This window comes from Protomyctophum parallelum (assembly GCF_964188405.1).
Source record: "Protomyctophum parallelum genome assembly, chromosome: 16".
Classification (NCBI taxonomy): domain Eukaryota; kingdom Metazoa; phylum Chordata; class Actinopteri; order Myctophiformes; family Myctophidae; genus Protomyctophum; species Protomyctophum parallelum.
In genome coordinates this window covers 39,832,643-39,841,347 of record NC_139711.1, presented here as the reverse complement: position 1 = coordinate 39,841,347, position 8,705 = coordinate 39,832,643, and positions in this window count along the sequence as shown.

The following is an 8,705-nucleotide window of genomic DNA, read 5'->3' as shown; positions in this document are numbered from 1 at the left end:
TTCTCGTTCCGTCTCTTCATCCTCTTTTCGTATAAGTATTTCTTCGTGTTCCGTACAAGGAGCGATATTTTCCCAAGCATGTTCCGGTGGACCATTAGTTTCAAGGTTCCTTATAGCTGCATCTATTGCTTCTGGATTTATACTGTATTTCTTCTCATTTTTGAAAATGACATCAATCTTGGCATTATAATGATTTTCATAATTAATGTATTTACTTATTAGATCATCCTCTTCATTTCGCCAGGGTAAATACAACATTAACTCAGCACGGAAGTGTTTTTCCTTTTCCGTTTCTTTATTGTATTTATGAAATCGAATGACAGCTTCTTTACATCTTTTGTACATAATACCGAGTCCATGTTTTAGAACTATGAACTTATTTCTTTGGTTTTCTTCCTTTTTTTCAATTTCTACGTCTTCTATTGAGTCATCGTCATTCGTTTGTCTATTGTAATTAGCAACAAATTCTGCTAAACAAATATCTTCTAATATATCTGGCCTTGCAGCGTACCTTTCGATAATATTAGAATAAAAGATATCCTGTTCATCATCTTGCATCTCTTGAATAATTTTCAATGGCTTCATCATTGATACCCGAGAATTCTTAGGGTTTGTGTTTATAAATATTACCTTAGTGCTCATTTTCTTTAAAGGTATTGACAGTATTCTGTATGCTGCTTCTTGTGCTGAAACTTCTCTATGGTTGAGGAATACTGATTTTATTTTATTTATTTGATCTTTGAATTCCATGTCTCTGCTTTCATTTGATACAATTTTTAATAGTTGTCCCATGTTCTTGTCGGTTTTCATCATGTATGAGGCTACATACATTACACAAGCGTATGGGTCTGTAATGTATTGTATATCCATGTTAGCTTTCCAGGCCATAAGAATGTCGGGATTGTAGTTATTGATCCATATTTCACTTGGTCTTCTTTTTAGTATAACCGTATTTCCTCTCTTTGAAACGGCTAGAGCTGTTTTGTATTCGTCCTCTGTAAGTTCTAGTAATGTTAACATTTCATTCAACTGCATATGCTCTGGTTGTTGGTCTTCATGTATAAATGTCATTACTTTTTTTAATATAGTACGTGCTCGGTTTAAATCCTCATCCGAATCTGTTTCCCTTGCAATTATAATTAAGGGACTTGGTGGTTTTGGAAAATTAAATCTACAATTTCCTTTATTCTTACATGCACATGAATGAACGTGTGTTTGTAATGTTTCTACTAATTTACTTAACTCTGGTTTTTCATTTTCATCCGGTAAACTACAGCTTATGATTTCATCTATAAATCTCTTCACTTTTTCCTCGTCATCTACGTCTAGTTTCGGAGCATCTTTGATCCATAAAATACTATGAGCATGAGGTGAACCTCTTGCTTGAAATTCGATTCTGAAAACAAAGTCGATAACTTCTCCTAGTGGTCCTAATTTAGATTTTATAAAATCTCGTATAAAGGTTTCTAATCTATAATTAAATTGTCTTGCAGCAGTCACAGGATTTCTTCTTAACCATTTGCTCCTATCCTCAAAACTCATATTCATTATTTCTTCAGTGGTGAGATTGATTTCATGTTGTTGACTGTCCGTCAGTGATGAAATAACATTGGTTTACTTCAATCAAATTAAAATATTTGTCACATTCTTGAGTAAATCCTGTTACCTTAATTGTTGCTGTACTGTCTGTAATCCAAAAGAAGAAGTATATTCCGTTAGTAAATTTACGTTGTTCACTTTTAGTAACTACCTTTCCACAGATTTTCCATCTTTCACGACTTCCAAATGATAATGAACTTAATGCTGAGATTTTAATTACGGGGTCCTTCTTCATCCTTTTATTTGAAGGTATATCTGTAGATAGTTCCATTGTTTTTCTGCATGTTTCGGTGTGGAGGTGTCCTATTGATCTAGATCTGTGTTTACAACAGGCTTCCGTGTGAAATTGTCAAATGATCTGGAGTGTTGATATGCCCGAGTCTGTCTGCGTCTTCCTCGGAGAGTCCTGGTTTCAATATCTTCCTTCTTTCACTGTGCATAGGATAGCTGAGAGTCTTTGGCTGAGAGTCACCCCAGCTAACTGGTACACCTGAGAGTCTTTCACCCTTTCTAGCCTTCCCCCGTGGACGTGTCAAATGATCTGGATTGTTGATATGTCAGTTTCGGTGTGGAGGTGTCCTATTGATCTAGATCTGTGTTTACAACAGGCTTCCGTGTGAAATTGTCAAATGATCTGGAGTGTTGATATGCCCGAGTCTGTCTGCGTCTTCCTCGGAGAGTCCTGGTTTCAATATCTTCCTTCTTTCACTGTGCATAGGATAGCTGAGAGTCTTTGGCTGAGAGTCACCCCAGCTAACTGGTACACCTGAGAGTCTTTCACCCTTTCTAGCCTTCCCCCGTGTCAAATGATCTGGATTGTTGATATGGCCAAGTCTGTCTGCGTCTTTCTCGGAGAGTGTTAAATGACTGAGCTTCTTGCGATATTATAACTTAGTTTTTGCATATATAATTATATACTTAGATATATATTTAATTTTGCAAACCACACTAATATTAATAATTATGGTAACATTTTTGACACGTTGTGACTTTTATACATTCCAGAATCATAATGTTGTATTACATACGTCATTACTGAGAGCAGTTATACAATATCTATATACGTATATAGGCATATACTATATACGTATATCTATATACTCTATACTCTATACTGTATAAAGTGTGTAGTTGTAAGTTGATTAGCGGTATTCTGTGATCGGCCTGGTCCAAAAACCGTGACAGCAAAAAAACCGTTCCGCCATTTCAGGACCCCCCCAGAAAAACATCAAATCTGTGCCCGTATTGCTGGACCAATGATGACGAAATGACCATATTTCTTACGTCATCATTTAGAGCTAGTCATACACATACGTGTATGACTAGCTCTAAATGATGACGTAAGAAATACGTGTATGACCAGCTCTAAATGATGACGTAAGAGATATGGTCATTTCGTCATCATTGGTCCAGCAATACGGGCACAGATTTGATGTTTTTCTGGGGGGGTCCTGAAATGGCGGAACGGCTGTCACGACAAATGGACCAGGCCGATCACATTACTTGCGCGCTCTGCTTGCGCAAGTAATAATCAAAGGTTACATTTTCCTGGTAATCAGATTTAGCTTGACACTCGTAATCCTTTAAATATTGAGGTGGTCTCCTCTCTCTTTTTGGATAAATTGTACTCTGGCTACATTCACCTGCCTGAATGTCAACCAGATCACTCATCTCTGTACTCTGGCTACATTCACCTGCCTGAATATCAACCAGATCACTCATCTCTGACTCTGCATCTTGTTTTTGTGTCTCTTTTGGGATTACACTAGTCTTCCCAACTTCAGGCAGATGGTTTACAGCCCTTCTCAGCCCTTCTGTTTGAGTCTGACTCGCAATGACACTCTTTTGAATGAATTTTACCAATCTGTGTTTAGCTACAAGTACTTTCCCTGTGTTAGGATAAAACACCAAATAAGCTGGGCTGTATTTGTCATAGCCTACAAAGATACCTTCTTCACATCGTGAATCCAACTTTTTCTTGTCTTGCTTGTATGCATAGCATGGTGACCCAAATGTTCTCATTCTCGAGAGGTTTGGCTTCTTTCCTGTCAACATATAATATGGGGTCTGTCCTACACGCTTGTTGAAACACCTGTTTCGAATAACAGCAGCAGTCATTACTGCATATGTCCACAATTCTTTTGGTAAACTGCTTTCAATCAGCATGCATTTGGCCATTTCAAATAGTGTTCTCCTATTTATTTCAGCTGTCCCATTCTGAGTTGAGATCTCATGTCTGATGGCATTTTTGCTTAGCAATGCTTGAAATAGACCAGAAGCATACTCGGTACAATTATCTGATCGAATACACTTAATTTTCCCATAAGGTGAAACATCAGCAATGTATTTATCTGTAGCTTTGACTGTGTCACTCTTAGATTTCAAGAAATAAACAAAAATTGCTCCTGAATAGTCATCAGTAAATGCTAGAGTATATTTGAATCCATCTTTAGCCGTTGGATCGATTGGTCCAAATAAATCAGTGTGTACAAGTTCTAGTGCAGCTTTAGCCCTTTGGTCTGGCTCTCTGTTTCGGCTCTGAGCAAATTTACCTTTTGTGCACACTTCACATGATAATTTGGAAATATCAACCTTGCCCTTAATTTCCATGCCCTCAGTTACATTCTGCAATTTCAACACATCTTCGTAGTTGCAATGTCCTAGAATTTCATGCCACGTTTTGAGATCATAACACCCATGACATTCATCAACAGTGTTTAAGTAAAACAGCCTGTCATGTACCTTAATGTCGAATGTCGTACCATCTTTTTGGGTGAGCTTGTTCTGTCTCTCTTTGAAGAAGACTGTGGCTCCGTTGGATATCGCTGCGTTGACTGAGAAAATGTCTTGGGGAAAGGATGGAACATACAGCGCCCCCTTCAGCATCGTTTCCACCTCTCGACCCTTGTCATCTCTCAGGTAAACTATTGCAGCACCTCTCTTCAGCGCTATGCCAGAGGCCCTCACTCCATCAGCCATCTCCAGAACATGCTTCCGTGGCTCGAAACTCTCGTCGAAGTTTCGGAACTTCTTCACGTCGGTCACAATGTGTGACGTAGCCCCGGTGTCGACCATCAGCCCAATGCTCAGAGCAATGCCCTGACATAGTCTCTGCTTCGGTCTCCCGGTGCCGTCCAAGTCGCAGTTCACCTGGCCCACCTTAAAGGTGAACGTGCGCGCCTCTTCATCCTGCGTCACGTTGACGTTGTCTCTCCGTCTTCTCCGCCTGCAGTTGGCATCGTTGTGCGTGGGATTTTTGCAAAGACTGCACCACTGTCTCTGTTCTCTCTGACCGGCAGCACCTTCACACTCGAAAGCTTTATGCCCCCTCTGGCCGCAGTTGTAACAGCACAGTCTCACGTCTTTGTCCTTGCTTCTTATTATCATCACGCTGTCAGCCCCGGAATTGCTACTGAACTTTTCAGTGATCTCGTAACTCCTCAGTTTGGATTTAAATGTGATGTTGTCGTCACTTTGTGCAATGTGGATGGAAAATGGCTTATATGATTCTGGGAGCCCCTTCAGAATCATAGCTGTCAGTAAGCCGTCACTCAAAGTCTCTTCCGCATTCCTCAGTGCCGTGATGGAAGCTTCAGCTCGAATAATATAGTCTGTAATTGTTTCATTAGCAGCCTTCTGGAGCGAAGTAAGCTCTGTGTACAAACTAATCACTCTTGGTTTCCCATTGCCAGCATAGTGATCCTTCAGAATTTGTAACGCCTTCCTCCCATCGTCTGCTGCATCACGCATAATCAAAGACAAACTTTTATCGTCAAGTACTTGAATTAGCTCAGCGTATGCGTCCTCATTTTTCTCGGCGTCCTCAGCGGCTCTTGCTTCAGCTTCGGCGTCTCTTGTGGCTGCTTCGTCCCCATCGAGCACGTCTTCGTCGTCGATAGCAGGCTCGTTCAGTATGGTGTATTTCAACCCTTTCAGCCGTAGGTGCCCGAGGAATTTTACTAACCATAATTCAAAGTTGCGTTCATCTCCATCAAAGCAAATCCGTCTCCACCGGCTTCCATTATCCTCCGTCCTGCTGGGCCCATAACCTGTTGGCAGAGCTGCCATTACAGCGATAGGAGGAGAGATATAGCCTGGGAGCTAGTCGGACATAATAAGAAATAAAGAGACGAGTAGGCAGCAATTACATCCACTCCTTCAGCATGTCAACAACATCTGAAGCCAGCCGTTTATTCAGCAGTTATATACAGACATGTTGATAGGTATTTCCTGCTGAGCATCTGGCGCTTCAGAATAAGAGCAGGTATATTTAAGACAATAAGATCACATGTTAACAAGGCCCTCTGAGTTGTCAAACCTATAAAACAGCTCTTCAAAAGAGCCTTCAAGGTCCTTGATACGAAACCTCATTCATAATCACTGTGTACGTCATACTGTAAAGATAATGTTTTCTCGGTTTAAAGAGACCTCTGTATAATCTAGAAAACCCTACATGGATTCTTTCTCCAGGGAGAATTCATCAAAAGGAAAAAGACAGTTGCATTGGGAGTTTGGGACTATATCAACATCAAGAGGGGACTGTAAGGTGCAGCTTCGACACACCTCTTTCAGCCAGAATGTCAGTGCTAGCATGTTTGCTAGTCTGGTAGGAAGGAGGCGGGTCCCATGCACCCGAAATATATATTTTTCTAACCTACATTTTTGGTTTGATGTTTGTTTTAAAAACACCATTGACAATGAAGGGAAAGTTTACGTCATATTGTCCCTCATTACGTCATATTGTCCCTCATTACGTCATATTGTCTCTTTATTGTTAATAATGGCATTTAATGTTTGTGTTGGCACCGTTTGTGTCACCTAATCAACATGAGTTGGACTTTAATATACCAGTAATACGCCTTAAAGGTGATAAAGTGACCGCTAGGGCAGAGACACTAATGGAATAACGTCAAGAATGGGTAAAGTTTTGGCCCAGGCCGTAGCGTAACGGTCTGGGCACCGGACTGGTGATCCAGTCGCGGTGTGCCGCGGGTTCGACTCCCGGACCCGACACGGCCTTTACCGCATGTCATCCCCCCATCTCTCTCCCGTTTCCTGTCAGCCTACTATCTGTCCCTTAAAGACAGTTGTCTTTGTGTCATCACAACTGTAAATAAACTGTCTCAGAATTGTGGAATATTTGGACGGCAGTAACATTAGCGTTTTCTCTCAGTCAGTTGATTCTTTATATCCATATGAGTGAAACCACCGAGATCAGGGAAATGGCTGGGAATGTCCTTGGCAGTCAAAAGGGCCAAAGCGATCTTTATAATCTTAAAGGTATATTCAGTGATTTCACTCAAAAACCCTTAGGTTTCGTTTTTGGCTGGGACCTAAGCCTTTCATCCAATCAGGATAGAGAGCCAAAAACGAAACCTAAGGTTTTTTGACCCCCAGAGGTTAACTGGGGACAGGGAGGAACTCCTTATATGGCCAGCACACTCTATAGTAGGGAGGATTATCACAACAAAACAAAAAAATAAGTGATATTTGAATTAAGTGAAATCACTGAATATACCTTTAATACTTAGGCACAAACCAACTATTTTCTAATAACAATATTGATGTAACTAAGAGATTTGATGATTTAGCTATATTTTATATAGGCCTACAGAGGTGTGTGTGTGTGGAGTGTTAATTACGTTGCGTCACTGCTCGCGTGGTGTCACTGCTTGCGTTGTGCGTTACAGAGTCACTGCTCGTTTACATAGTCGCAACGCTACGCGGTCGCAATTAGCTCCCCTCACTTCACACGCGTGTGATTTTTATAATCCTTAAGGTGTCTATGAAGTTTGATGTTCCCAGAGCTTTCTTTCTCTTGTATTCATGACACTTGCCACTGGAAATACATGATGTATGTGTGGGCAGGGATATGTATTCTGGTAGGTATTTCTGGTTCTGTGGTGGAGTTCATTCATTCTGATTGTGACACTCGCTGCCTTTGGTGTGGACTCTACGTTCCTCTGCACCGAAGCTAGAGCGCACTGAAAAATCATTACCATTCTGACAAGTAAAGAACATAACTTGATATCCCTCATCCTGAATATTCCTTCCTCCTGCACGTAGATGATCTAAGAACAACATAATTTGCCCTCCCCGCCCTGAGCTAAATTGAACCAGACAAGTAGATCTGGCCTTCACCCCCTGATCATGAACAGTGGCTTTAGTTTAGTTTGCGAGTTAAGTAAATTAAAAAAAACCTGACACGAGCATCATAGATGGAATACCTATAATGTTTTCTCTTTTGAATAACGAAGTCAGGTGTTCCTGGTATTTTATTTGTGGTGTTATTTAACATGCCATTATAATTGCACATTGAAAGCAGGGAATCATAGCTTCAAATGGACATATTGGTTGTTCAGTTTGACCCACCATTTCTGGAGATATGGCTTATAGAGTAATGTCTTGCAGAGAAACAGCGAGTTGAGAAAACAGGCTTGAAAGGTTCACTTCTGTGGACTCTAACATTACGCCACGGCGTCAGCTAATGGGGATCCATTCAATAAACAATAAACACCTCAGAGTATCAACAGCCTAGATACCACCACAACAAAATGACGACTTGATTTGGCAATGTATGTTACGATGAGATGACCCATTGCTGTGGTGTCATGCTTTATTGGGTAAAACTATAGGCCTACCTACACATATAAGTGTTTGACGAAACTATTGAATGCAGCAAGAATTAGTGTCTCATTTTCTTCTCGCTCATCAGGCCACAAACATTGACTGTAAAAAAAGATAGGGGACTTTTACTATTGGATTATAATACCCAGTAGGTGGACTTGTGTGAGGTGAGTGAACTTACTTGACATTATTTCTCCAAAAAATGTTCAAACTAAGTAGTATGAAGTTTTGTTTTGTTTTATGCTCTCAGGCCTTCCCTATGCACTTCTTGATTGCACTCTTTCTTCTTTTCCCCATTATGTCATCTCATTAAGCCTCATTAACCTTTTTTCGCTGTGTTCTAAAACAAACCGATAATTATATTTTGAAAATGAGAGAACATTTAAAATTTGACTCGGATTCTGACCAAAAATTAAGTATCGATTCTTTTTTTAATCATTTTTATTAGATCAATTAATTATTACACCCCTCAATCCACA